Source organism: Lissotriton vulgaris, chromosome 10 (genome assembly GCF_964263255.1).
Source record: "Lissotriton vulgaris chromosome 10, aLisVul1.2, whole genome shotgun sequence".
Classification (NCBI taxonomy): domain Eukaryota; kingdom Metazoa; phylum Chordata; class Amphibia; order Caudata; family Salamandridae; genus Lissotriton; species Lissotriton vulgaris.
Window position 1 is genome coordinate 1,067,694,342 of NC_141698.1, and position 13,263 is coordinate 1,067,707,604.

Consider the following 13,263-nt stretch of genomic DNA (forward strand, 5'->3'; position numbering starts at 1 on the left):
AAGCGGTCTGTTGGCAGTGAGAAAGCTGTCACCCAAATAGAAAATCTACTTGAGCAGCAGAAAAGAAGCAACGCCCTCTGGAGCTCTGCATGGTGCTGGTGCACTGATTTTGCAGCACAAAACAAGATCCTAGCACTAAAAATCAGCGCAAGCAGTGGGATGTACTGATTTCCACCCACTCACTGTACTATGCAGAATCTCGAAGCGTTTTAATGTAACTCTGTAAAATTTTGCAGAGTGAAACTCTGCGAGTTCTACTCACCCCAACCTTTGCCTGAATTAACAGGTCAAAGTGTTAGTCCTTTCTGTCAGTTATGGGAGTGAATACTATCATCATTGATTTTCTGAACAGTTTACATTTAAGTCTCACTGCTAAAGTCAGATATGGTTACGGAAGATAGTGGTCAGAGTTTTACCCAAACTTATGGTGACCGACAAAGATTTCTACTGACTCCTCTTTTTTAACCCTTCAATCCGAACAAGGTGAAAGATCGGCTGAGGAAGAATGGCCAGGATAACCCTAGATTGGGCAGAATTCTTTTGCCTTTATTACGGTATACTGGTGATTCAGTTATCTTGTCTGCTAACATAAATTGTTTGGCTATTAGGTAGCATACACAAATGATCTTGATTCGGTCACAAATTTATCCAAATCACTTCTGGTCCTGGGACCAAAAACTGTGAGAACCAGCAGTTTCTTCATTAATGGTCAAGCTTTGAAGGGAATCTTGGCTTTTCTTATTTGGATGTGTTACTCAATAATAATACAACCATATGGGCACACATTGTGTAGTCTAGAGGCCTCAAGTTCATAGACAAAGTGGGTTCCCATTTTTTGCTTTGCTGCTTTTGCTGTGCTGGTCATCTGTGGAACAAGGGACTGCATTGTATTCAAACCATTTATTTAAGCCATTGTTTTTCTGCTACCATGATTTGGGCATCCCCAAACTGTTTGCGACATTAATGAAGACAAGATCTGGGTGAAACAGGTGTTCTTAGAGAGGAGACACTGTTTAGAGAGCCTATGGAGCTAGATAATGCGTCAGATAGTCGTACATAACCTGTGGTCCAGGGACCCCTGGGGGTCCGCGAATCCTACTCAGGGGGTCCAAAACTGCTTAGAAAATTAGATCAATTTAACAGATTAATGAATAAGCAAAATGTAAATATACTTTTTTTTAAACGTTCTTTATAAGTAAACGAGTTTGAAATTGAAAAGTTAGTATCCTCAGATTGATTCGTGGGAGCAAAGTATGTGCATCAAACAGAACATACTACAGACGATGAGTGGCCTCAATGCAATTGATAAAAAGCTCAAACCTTCCCATTAAAATTACAAATTTAATTTTTTTTGTAATAATTGTTTATGAATATTCCATCTTTTTTGTATTTGTTTCATTAATGCTTGTTTCAGTATTTTTAGTGTATTCTTTTAAGGTTCAAATCATAAAAAATTCTTAGGCCGTGTCTGTACAGTATAAAGGTGTGTCCCAGTAGAACAATTCTAAAGAACACACACAGTTAAATACCAGTAGGCATTAATACACTTGTACTCAATAATTCCTAGTTCAATATTATATCATGAGATGTTCACAACCCTGCAAATAATCTGGAAAAAACGTACCAAAAGAGTGCCCCACTTGGAGGGGGAGGGGAAGAAGGTTGTGCGCACTTGGTGAGGGTTGGAAGAGTGAAAGGAAAGCTGTGACAATATATCCATCACACCATTATTTACAATTAAAAATGGCTTTGCTTAGCCTTGCAGTTGAATGATAACAAATACATAGCCATTGTTTGAAACACACTGTCAAAGTGAAGAAGCCCTGTTGACCAAACTAGCACAAACCGGTGACACAGTCAACGTTTTGACCTCAAAACAAAGTAGGTTTCTTTGGTCCTTACAACGGGGTCTTCCTCAGGACTGAGTGTGGGGCACCATAGGGCCCGCTGAGCTGGATGATGGAGATATTGTAGGTGGGCCCGTAGGCTCAAAAAGCAGAGAGCGGGTCAAAGGCACTTTGAGTAATTGGTGAGGGTTCTTCCCTTCTAAATGGCACCTCTTGAATCAGGGAATTGGATAGTTAACTTGATTTGGGCCCAGACAGACTCCAAGGTTCCAAAATTGCTTAGAAGAAGAACCACAGTCACAACCAAAGTAGAGCCTCACAGGTGCTGGTAATCTTCCGCCTTTGAAGTGCGTCCGGCTCTGCCGAGGGAAAAAGCCCGGGTCTGTGGCTTCAAGTTATAACTCATTGGGGGTCCTCGGATTCCAATAATGATTCAGTGGGGTCTACAGGTTCTGGGAATGATTAAGCGGGGGTCTGTAGAAGTGAAAATGTTAAGAACCACTCAGTTAGATCACTTGATAATCCATCATTATGACTCGTTTCTAAAATGAAGACGGTCAACCTGAAGAAAACAGGCTGACAAATGTTCATTTTAGAGAAAAGCCTAAATGATGAAATACCTTTTCCATGAAAAATAGTTTTGTGGAAAAAATGAACGTTGATTTTAATATAGGGTTGCAGTAGTCTTTCTTTTATGGCTGCTCTGGTGGTGCAGGAATACGGAACAGGTCAGAGTGTGAAGAAGGTAACAAGGCAAAACGAGTTTGGTATAGAAGGTAGGGGGGGCCTGCACTAGAAAGAGTTGTTAGGGATTAGTTATGAAACGAGAGTACAATAGATGGGGGTGCAGCACAGGGGACATTGAAAAGCCTGGGGAAGGGTTGATGGATCAGGGTGTAGCAGGGTTTCCGTTCTCCCACAGAACTGTGCATAGAGATCTAGAACCTCAGTGAATTAGGATGACCCAAAACTCACCTCAGTGTCAGAAATCCCCTTACCGAGCTAGCTACAGTGTCTCATTGGTCACAACAAGCTGACCAATGACTTAGACAAACCAGAACATGATCTTAGGTTACCTCAGGTATCGTGGAACACATGAACACTCTTTCGTTATATAATCATTTCAAACCAAAACTGGGAGTCAAAGAACACACGTGCAAGTTTGAAATATTTATTTTTCAATGCAAGGTTCTCAAACGCAGTATCTTATATAATACCAGCATACATATTATAAAAATCAGAGTTATCAGCATAGTCACTAATCCATAGTAAGCAAAAGGTGATAGCATATTATAATACAAACTCTATAGAAATCTGTATCACCTATATTTCGCGCACCCTATTTAGCATACTAGATTATATCTAAGAAGGTCTAATTTGGGTTTTTAGCAGGGCGGGGACATACCTCTAAATGTCAGTAGGAGAAGATCACATCAACAGCTACCAGCTCTCTGCATGCGAAGCATCAAGTGTGTTGATTCATTCCCTGTAACTCTATCTTAAACCCGCGTAGAGCCCAATGTTGGCAGCAACATTATTTGTGTTATGTCTAATGTGGTGCGAGGATCAGGCCTCCAGCAACCTTGTGTTAGGTTATTCTTAGAGAGTGCAGTTCTCAGTGTGCAGACAGTTGTACCAAGTGTACCAAGCACAACTGATATCAGAGCAATAACATATTATTCTCAAATAAATCACATCTTTCGTCTAGGTTGAAAGCTACAATAACAATTAGGTGTCGTGTGCAAACTGAAGCCGAAGGAAAATATGTTGTTTAAACATTTAATAAACTCATGCTAACTTAACACAATATATAGAAACGCAGTAACCATATGACACCCCCCCAATGATCCGAGGACGGTCAAAAAGGAAAAAAAAAAACAAGCCAATACTATAAGAAAGGCAAAACATGAAAGCAGAGTTCAACAATATTGAGCCACGCTAAATGTATGTAGATGTATATAAAAATCAATAATACAAAATATGTATGAATGCCTATAGTGGCCACACAAAAATATAAAAAATCTTGAACTTGAGGCCAATTATAAAATCATAGGCCCAGAACATATAAAAGTCGAATGTTCGTAAAAGAAAAGGCACCATTCAGAATTACTAAAAAGTCACGTGCCATAATAGTGAAAGTCTCCAAAGCCACTCATGGGTGGATAGAATATGCAAAATAGGCAGCCACAGCTTCCAACATGAAATCACTGTCATCATCCGAAAACAGTTCAGCCATCCAATTAAGCAATGGGAAAGAACATACGTGCTCCTCCAGCACCGAATCCTCTAGCAACATCAGAGGACAACTCAGTGGGTTCTCGAGAACGCTATGTGCCAGAAATTCATGCGCTGCTGCGGGTATGTCCCACTGACCCATTAGTCCATGCATCGCTGCCACGGCCATAACTCTTTCGCCAGAACAAACCAACTCATGAGCAACTACGGGGCTCATCAGCTGATCAAAATCGACGTCAGGAGAAGTCGTCAAGCAGAGACACAAATCAATGGCCCAGTCGAAATCACAGCTCAGGCAATGAAACACAGGCTGGACACATGTGAAATAGGAAAATCGAAATGATAATCCAAAAGCCGTGCTTAAAGTCGCAAGCGGCAAGGTGCCATAGTAATCAAGCATCCTATTATGAAACAGAATCAGGAGCTGTTGGACGGCTTCTTGCGCAGGATGGGCATCCATGTTTTATAAAGCAAAATATCACCAAAACGCCTGCAGCCAAAGCCAGCAAAACAGGGAATCCGCCAAACAAACTTGCGAATATAGAATGAAAGAACGCAGGGATAATACCAAATACTTTTTCAAACGTAGTCACGAGACCACTGCTAGCCAATTTAAAAAAATGTGCGAGTCCAGACGTGGAGGAGGCATTAAAGATTTGATGAACCAGCTCGCAGAAATGAAACGGCAAGTCAGTATTTAAAAGTGCCTGCACCTCTGTGCGTGTGTTAGCTATGTGAAGGACATAAGTTTCACGGGCCGAGCTCAGGGCCACTTCTTTTTGAGACAAAAGGGCTCTTATTCGGCTCAAACCGTTGAACTCCGCTCTCAAGGTTGGGATGCGCGGCCAAATGGAAACATCCGAATTCCCATGCGTGGGTGGATATAACACGTTCTTGCAACACACCACACGTTCTGATACAGTAACCACATAGGCGATACCGACCATTAACCCACAACACTCCTCGTTATTCAAAAGTAAATAACTACCGTTAGTCAATAAAGTGAATGTGGGAACTATTGTAGGAACCGGTGTGCCTTTTAAAACACAGGCTAAATTAGGCCGGTCCTGATTACAAGAACCATGCAACTGGATGTGTCTGCATATCAGTGAACGGTCAGGCGACTGTGTGCATTCTTCACCATTCAGATTCACTTCCTTCCCTTCCTTCAGACATCTGTATGTGTATGGTAAATACCATGTCTCATGTAGGAAAGCACTGCCTAGTGGTTCATATCGCCCTATAGCAATATATCGCATACAATTTGTAAATTTATACAGAGCAAATGGTAAAGTAATAATACCATGGATAAGCCATGTAGCAGCAGCTGCCTCAGCTACAGAAAAGGGCAAAGATTCTAATTTTTCAATGTGTAACATAGAAAATGATGCATCTCGCATGGAAAGCATGCGCTGCTTGTCAGTCAAATTAAATGGGGCAAATAGTGATGAGACGTTCATGTAACTCCAAGGCACTCGACCAGCTTTCAGAGTCTGTAGTGTCCAAGCAAACTGCATAACAGAACGCAATTGATTTTGACCATGATATAATACGGACACTTCATCATGCACAATGTCAACGACAGAAGAGACAACATTGTTCAACGTGTAAATTCGGGAAGAAAGCATGTTAATACTGTTATCGACAACTGCAAGTACTTTTTCCAAATTTGCTTGGTCAATTGCCCTTAGGCGCTTAGCAGCCTCAATTTGAGAAACTTTCCAAATTTCATTGTAAACTGCATAAATCCACCGTTTAGATCTACCCTTAGCCGGGCCTTTTATAAAATCATTTAAATCCACATTTTCAGTTAACTGAGACAGATGTAGTTTAACTGCAGCTAACGTGGAATGTTGTAACCAATTCTGACACAGTTTCCCCACAGAGTAAGTGGTGACAGTATAATCAGTTTCAAAACGGGGATCTGGTCTGACTTGTGTGAACCCTTCAGCCAACCCCAGAAAGCGACGTTGGCAAGAATCAGCACTTCTTTGCCACAACAGCCAACCCTTTGGATCCAAACTGGATACATTAAAGGACGAATTGTGTAATAGAGACTGTATCTCACGAATAGACAAATCAGAAAAATGACCCCAACCTGAATATTCATCTAATTCGGGGATAATTGGTGTATTTAATTTTTTAGAAGTAGCTAATCCAAAGCATGTTGTTTGGGAAATAGTAGAATTTAGAAACAACATGTGATTCGGGATGAGACATGCACGGTGCAAAGCCTCAGTGCCTTGTACCTGCCAATCTTTGGTACCCCAAACCGATTTAAGGTCAATTATTCCCTTCCAGAACTCGTAGCCATCTACAGCCAACCTGTCTAGAAAGGACTTCGAATACAGCAACTTTGTATCGGTAAGTCTAACTTTGGACATGGACTTTTGTGTCATTCTGAAGTAAAATGACTCAGGATTCGATTGATTAAAATCTGTAAAATAACTGTCTTTTTTCAGAAATGTACTGGAACTTCCTATTAATGGAGCTGGGCAGTGCTCCCACTGCGTGTAATTCACAGCAACCCTCCTGGAATTCGTCTTATGGAGAAAATGATTACCATAATGTTGGAAGCAAAACAAATCACCATAATTTACAGAATCTAAATATAAGTCTTTTAGCATCAAAAGCTGCATAATATTTTAAATCAGAGAATAATGCTTCTACGGCCTGAATATCCCAATCATCAGAACGTATATTTTGTTTAATCACATCCCCCATGTTTACTCTAAGCACATTCGGAACATTAATCACTTCAGTGGGGCCATGTATTTGAAATCTAACCGCATCCCACACAATCCCATCAAGGACAGGCCAAGCAGTAATGTTGACTGTATTCAATTCTCGTTTCAGTCTCTGTGGTGAATGTGAGGAGGAAAGAGGGGCCAATGTTCCATTAAGGTACCGAATTCCTGTTCTTTCTTTGACATAATGACCATCGATCAGGCGGAAAAAATAAAACACAAAACCAATTGACATAAAAAGATAAAATGAAAATAGAATCAACCAAATGTATGTCCAAGGGGGAATTAAAAAATGTTTTTTAAATAAAGTGGCATATTTCGCAATAGTTGAGGGTTTCTTTGAAAGTTCCGAAACAGAGTCAAAAGAGAATCTGGACTGGTCGGCTAAACGAGTCCGCAATTCAGGCATTGATAAATCAGCAGGATAGGTGTAGTTCAGCTCATCAATGTTAGTAACAGGAATAGTATTTAATAAAGGACTGGAAATAGCAGGCATCTCGTGGGACACCTCCGGTTCTGCACCAGAAGTAATAGCCAGCACAGAGTGCCTCACCATGGAAGGACAGGATACAGCCGGTGTCATGCTATGAAGAATCGGCCACCCTGTGTGTCTTGACATTGTCAATTGAGATAAATCTGTTTTCCTTACGACCTGGAAGTGGTGGTAAAATGACTGTTCTTGTGCCCTTCACTCCAAGAACTCGAACCGGTGCACGATATGAGGGACCAAACTCTTTCTTGTTATCGATCTTCTCTCGAACCAGTTCTCCAACTTGGGGTAGCCAGCCAACTACCGGGATCTGCAACGCATCATCCGATGTGGAGGGCAAATGTTCCTTAGCTAGACTGTCTCTGGTCTTTTGTAGATCCTGTAAAACATTGCAATGTTCATCTACGTCAAAGGCCGCGGCCTGGGCCTTGCAGTCTAGACCGTCGAGGTCAGGTACATACATCTTGATACCAAAGAGCATTTCGTACGGGGTCCGCCCACCCAGAGACCTTCAATGGAGATTATTAAGCGCACGCTGCACGCCATTGAGGTGGGCCAACCAGTTTCTGCCAGTGCCTATAACTCGAGCTGTCAAAGATTGCTTTAAGTCACGGTTCATTCGTTCCACTACACTATTACCCTCGGGTTTGTACGGACTCGAAAACTTGACTTGGACCCCCAACGAAACCATAGCATCCTTATACGCCCTAGAGGCGAAAGCCGGACCCTGACCCGAATGGAAGGTACCACAGGCAAAAATCTCTATAAAGACTCGCAAATCCTTGATGACAGTCCGTGAATCAGCGCTCCGATGTGGCCATACCCACACAAAGCGTGTGCATGAATCAACTGCTACCAAGATGTACTTGTATGCAGTATCAGAAGAAAATTGACCGCAGTGATCCAAATAAACACATCCAAGCGGTTTATTAGAGATGTACAACTGTGTCTGAGGCGGACGCGCAGCAGTTGAAGGTTTAATCTGCTGGCAAATGTCACATTGAAGGACATAATCGCGCGTCTGTTTGTACAGTCCCCACCACCAGAACCTTTGTTGTAGCTGAGTTACAGTGGCTGAGACGCCCGCATGCGCAGACGCCACACCTTCATGAGCCGCTGTAATCAAAGCAGCCCGGCGATCCGAGTTGGGAACCAGACGTTCGCCAACATCAGGAATTTTCACATAAGGAACCTTATCGGGACTTAAGTGGTATGTGTACTTCGAAGGGAACCCCGCAGGATATTTACCTCCCTTCTCGGTTGTAGCAATAGCTGCCAATATGTCATCATCTATCTTGCTTTTGGACCTCGTGACTGCTGCAACTAAGTATTTTGATACCGCTGACTTCGCTGCTTCATCAGCAAGCGAATTAGCAACAGCGTGGACCCCCACGCGCTGATGGCCAAGAGTATGAATCACAAACACGAGTGGCAACTTCTCTTTAAGTTCCGCCACTCGGACCCAGAACATTTTATGTTTTATTGTGCTACCTTTGGAATCACCAAATTCATTCTGAATCCAAAAGAACAAGTTTTCATTGTAAGACTGGACACAGTAGTAAGAGTCACTTACGATCAAAGTCGTCACACTAGGATCTGCGTACTCCAATGCAAGCATCAGAGCACGAAGCTCTGCTAATTGTGCGGTGCAGTCCCCAAGCGTCTGCGTGTGCACGACACTGGACTTGAACTCATCGTTCACCATGGCACCGACCACAATGGCGCATGCGGAAACGTAGGCATGTTTAGAGCCATGCGCAACCTGCGCCGAACCATCAGTGTAAATGATGCAATGGAAATCCTCCAACGGCCGCATTGCTAAAGGAGCAGGATGAACAAATTCATACTGTAAATAGTCCTGCGACCGTAAAGTGGCATCAAAAATAAACATGACATCCTGGGATGTCAAGGATGCAGCCCACTGAATCCACCTAGGGTGCAAAGCTTTGGAATTTGGTACACTGGCTTTCGTAACTGCCTCCAAGGCAGGACACGGGGTAACAACCAACATGCGTTTTCCTTGTGACAGGGCACGTTCCTTAAGAATTGCCATCTGTACAGCCGTTAAAACTTTCTCCACAGTGGAAAAACGCAGTTCAGCCGAAGTGTACAAGTGTGACTTGTAAGCAATAGGTACTGTATCCCCTTCATTAAAAGTCAGATACGTGAAACCCACCGCCCCAGGGATAATTCTTATCACCAGGTTGGTCTGGTTATTACGAGTCTGTAAGTATTCAGAAGCGAGCAAATCAGCCTGCAAAGACTGCAGAATGGCTGAATGCTCAGGCAGCCAGCATGATTTGGAAAAAAGATGGTTGTATCAAAGCATACAAAGGCTTGATACGCTGAGCATATTCCGGAATGTAAGTCCTCCCGAAATTCAAAAAGCCCAGTAAAGATTGTAATTTTTTCAGTGTTGTCGGAGAACGCAACTGTGCGCATTTCTCCAGGAAGTGAGGTGCCAACCCCTTTCCCTCGTTGTTAAGCTCGTAGCCGAGAAACAACACTGTGTACTCTGCAATGTGCGATTTTGCAAAGTTAAACTTGTAACCTATGTCTGCAAAGTTACAAATTATGCTATTAACTCGACACAGATGCTCCCAAAGATCGTCGTCTGTGAGATAAATGTCATCCACATACGAACAAGCAACTGGGTCGAATCCCTCCAAAAGAGAGACTATGCGGGCGGAGAAAACTCCAGGACTATTCTTATAGCCCATCGGGAGATGTCGAAACATTTTTTGCACGCCGCCGCAAGTAAAGCTGGTCCATTGGGAACTTAGACCATCTAATCTATGAGCATAAAAACCATTGGAAATGTCAAGCGTGGTTTTGAACCGTTTACCCTCAAGACTATTCACTAAAGCAGAGCCGTGAGTATTCTGAACTGCACAGTTACGGCAATGCGAGTTTAAATGCCTATAATCCAAAACCAAACGATATGAGCCGTCCGGCTTGTTTACAGTAAAAAGGGGGTTATTCATCGGTGACACACACGTTTCAATTACACCTTGATATTCCAATTGTTCAAGGATAGCCGCGACTGAAGCTTTGGCTTCACGCCGTATGGGATATTGAGGTTGAGGCTGCGGCTGAGACCGTAAAGGAATCTCGTGGCTTGGAGACAATTTATCCCAGCCACACTGATTGCGGTACACAGCCGGCGCAAGTGCCAGAGCCCACTCTTCTGCAAAATGCAGCGCTTCCACTCTCGATACAGTGTGCGCGAAACTGGGGAGGATCACCTCCTCCCCTCGCGGAGCTGCGAGAACAAAAGGCGGGGGCCAGTCAGCCTCCGAAAGCAAAATGTCATACGTAGACGAAATATTTTCCCAAAATACCCCTTTTACAGTTCGCTGCATGTCACCTTCGATTAATAGGACAATTTCAAAAAGACGTTCAGGGGGAGCAACATGCGTATCAGCCGTTTCAATTACAAAATAAGTGTCAGTCGCTGTCACCTTCAACAGTGGACGGAGGGCCTCTCTCACTATGGTAATCTCCGCCGCGCTGTCCAGCAAGGTCAGAGCCCACGTCAGATTCGGAAGCCGCGTTCTCACTATCTGGGGCATATCGATGCGCTGTCAAGGCGGCGACTTTCTTCGTGGCAAACTGTGGTCTCTTGGGCATAGTGCCTTCCTGCTGATCTCCACCGTTACGCGGGTGGGGCTGACCACGTCCTTGCTGGCCACCCCGGCCCCTGCCGCCCCCTCCACCACCGGTTGACGGAGCCAATGAGTCCTGAAAGGAACGAGGAGAGCGTTGGTCAGAAGCCTGAAACCTTTCAGGTGATTTAATCATCGCACGATCGCGCAAATCATAAACTCGATCCGACTGCGCAGGCAACGGAGACGCAGGAGTAGAAACCTGTGTTTGTTGTTGTTGTTGCTTACCCTGATTCTGCTTTTTAGGCCAATTCTGTTTCTTGGACTTAGGTTGACCACTAGTTTCCGAAGACTGACCCTGGGGCTGCTTTTTCTCTTTATCAGAAAAAGTCTTAAGACCCTTTGCATTGCGGCCAACCGTTTTATAAGCCGCCACAATTATCCTTGCTAACTGACGGGGTTTCTCGGCCTCGGGAATTAACGCCAAAGCGTTAGCCACCTGAAAGTTCACTGCATCCCCCTTGACATTCGCAAGGATCAGATCGCAAACTATATCAAAGGTGCCACACAGGCGCATACCCAACTCAATCGCCGACTCCGGTCCGTGATCATCTTGAACACGTTTAAGGACCGCAGACAGGTTGGTCACAGACGGGGTGCCATAGCACCTCGAATAGACCGCTGCAAAAGTCTTACCCCAGGTCTCACAGTCAACAAGTTCAGGGGCCAAATCTTTCGGTAAACTAAGTGTAAGAATCCGGTGTTTTTCACCAGGATTCGTATTAGGAAACACAGCCTCCAGCTGGTCGAATTTCTCGGCAAGCCAGAAAGGAAAATCATCCTTATCCTGGGGCTTCTTGCCCATTACGGAATTCACCATGACAGGACTGATTTTCAAACCAGCCTGTTCTGCTCGAAGCTGCGCACCCCTAGGGGCCGCGTCCTGAACATTACGGCTTGTGTAATGAACAAGCGCTCTAATCACTGACACAGCGACCTCATGAAGTCGCCGCAGATCAGCCACATTACAAGTGGCGCGATTAGGGTGAGGAGTGAATCCAGCCAAAGCGGGCCAATTAGTTCCCGGAATGGACAAAGGACCCAACCTCGGAGCGGTTAAAGCGTGTGGTAGGGCGCCACCAAACCAAACTCCATGCTGCCAAACATCAATAGGAACCTCCAGTGCCCTGTACGGAGCATACGCAGCCGGTACAGCTGAGGCAGTGTAAGAATGGAACATACCAGAATTAGCGTCCACTGCCGGAAATGTCACCCACGAATAAAACAGTTCGTAAGGGTAAGCATGTTCCGCACTCACCACCAGAACCACAGCCAAGCCCTCCACAGGAACATCATAAGCCCGCAAATGATCACGCACCGCAATGCGACTATGCAGCGGGATGTCCACGGCTTGTGCCATGACTGCACAGGAAAGTGAAAAAACAAAGAGTACTTTGTAGCACAACTGGGTAGTAATTCAAGGAAACCGTTTTTAGAAAGATTCAAACTTGAAAGAACCTATTTCAAAAATAGGTAGGTTTTTCCGACACCACCGTTTTCCGGAAACGGTAATGCAGGGGTTAAGGTTTGAATGATATACTACTCGAGTGTCATGATATAAGGCCAACAACGTATGGGCGCCATGTAGCAGGGTTTCCGTTCTCCCACAGAACTGTGCATAGAGATCTAGAACCTCAGTGAATTAGGATGACCCAAAACTCACCTCAGTATCAGAAATCCCCTTACCGAGCTAGCTACAGTGTCTCATTGGTCACAACAAGCTGACCAATGACTTAGACAAACCAGAACATGATCTTAGGTTACCTCAGGTATCGTGGAACACATGAACACTCTTTCGTTTTATAATCATTTCAAACCAAAACTGGGAGTCAAAGAACACACGTGCAAGTTTGAAATATTTATTTTTCAATGCAAGGTTCTCAAACGCAGTATCTTATATAATATCAGCATACATATTATAAAAATCAGAGTTATCAGCATAGTCACTAATCCATAGTAAGCAAAAGGTGATAGCATATTATAATACAAACTCTATAGAAATCTGTATCACCTATATTTCGCATACCCTATTTAGCATACTAGATTATATCTAAGAAGGTCTCATTTGGGTTTTTAGCAGGGCGGGCCCATACCTCTAAATGTCAGTAGGAGAAGATCACATCAACAGCTACCAGCTCTCTGCATGCGAAGCATCAAGTGTGTTGATTCATTCCCTGTAACTCTATCTTAAACCCGCGTAGAGCCCAATGTTGGCAGCAACATTATTTGTGTTATGTCTAATGTGGTGCGAGGATCAGGCCTCCAGCAACCTTGTGTTA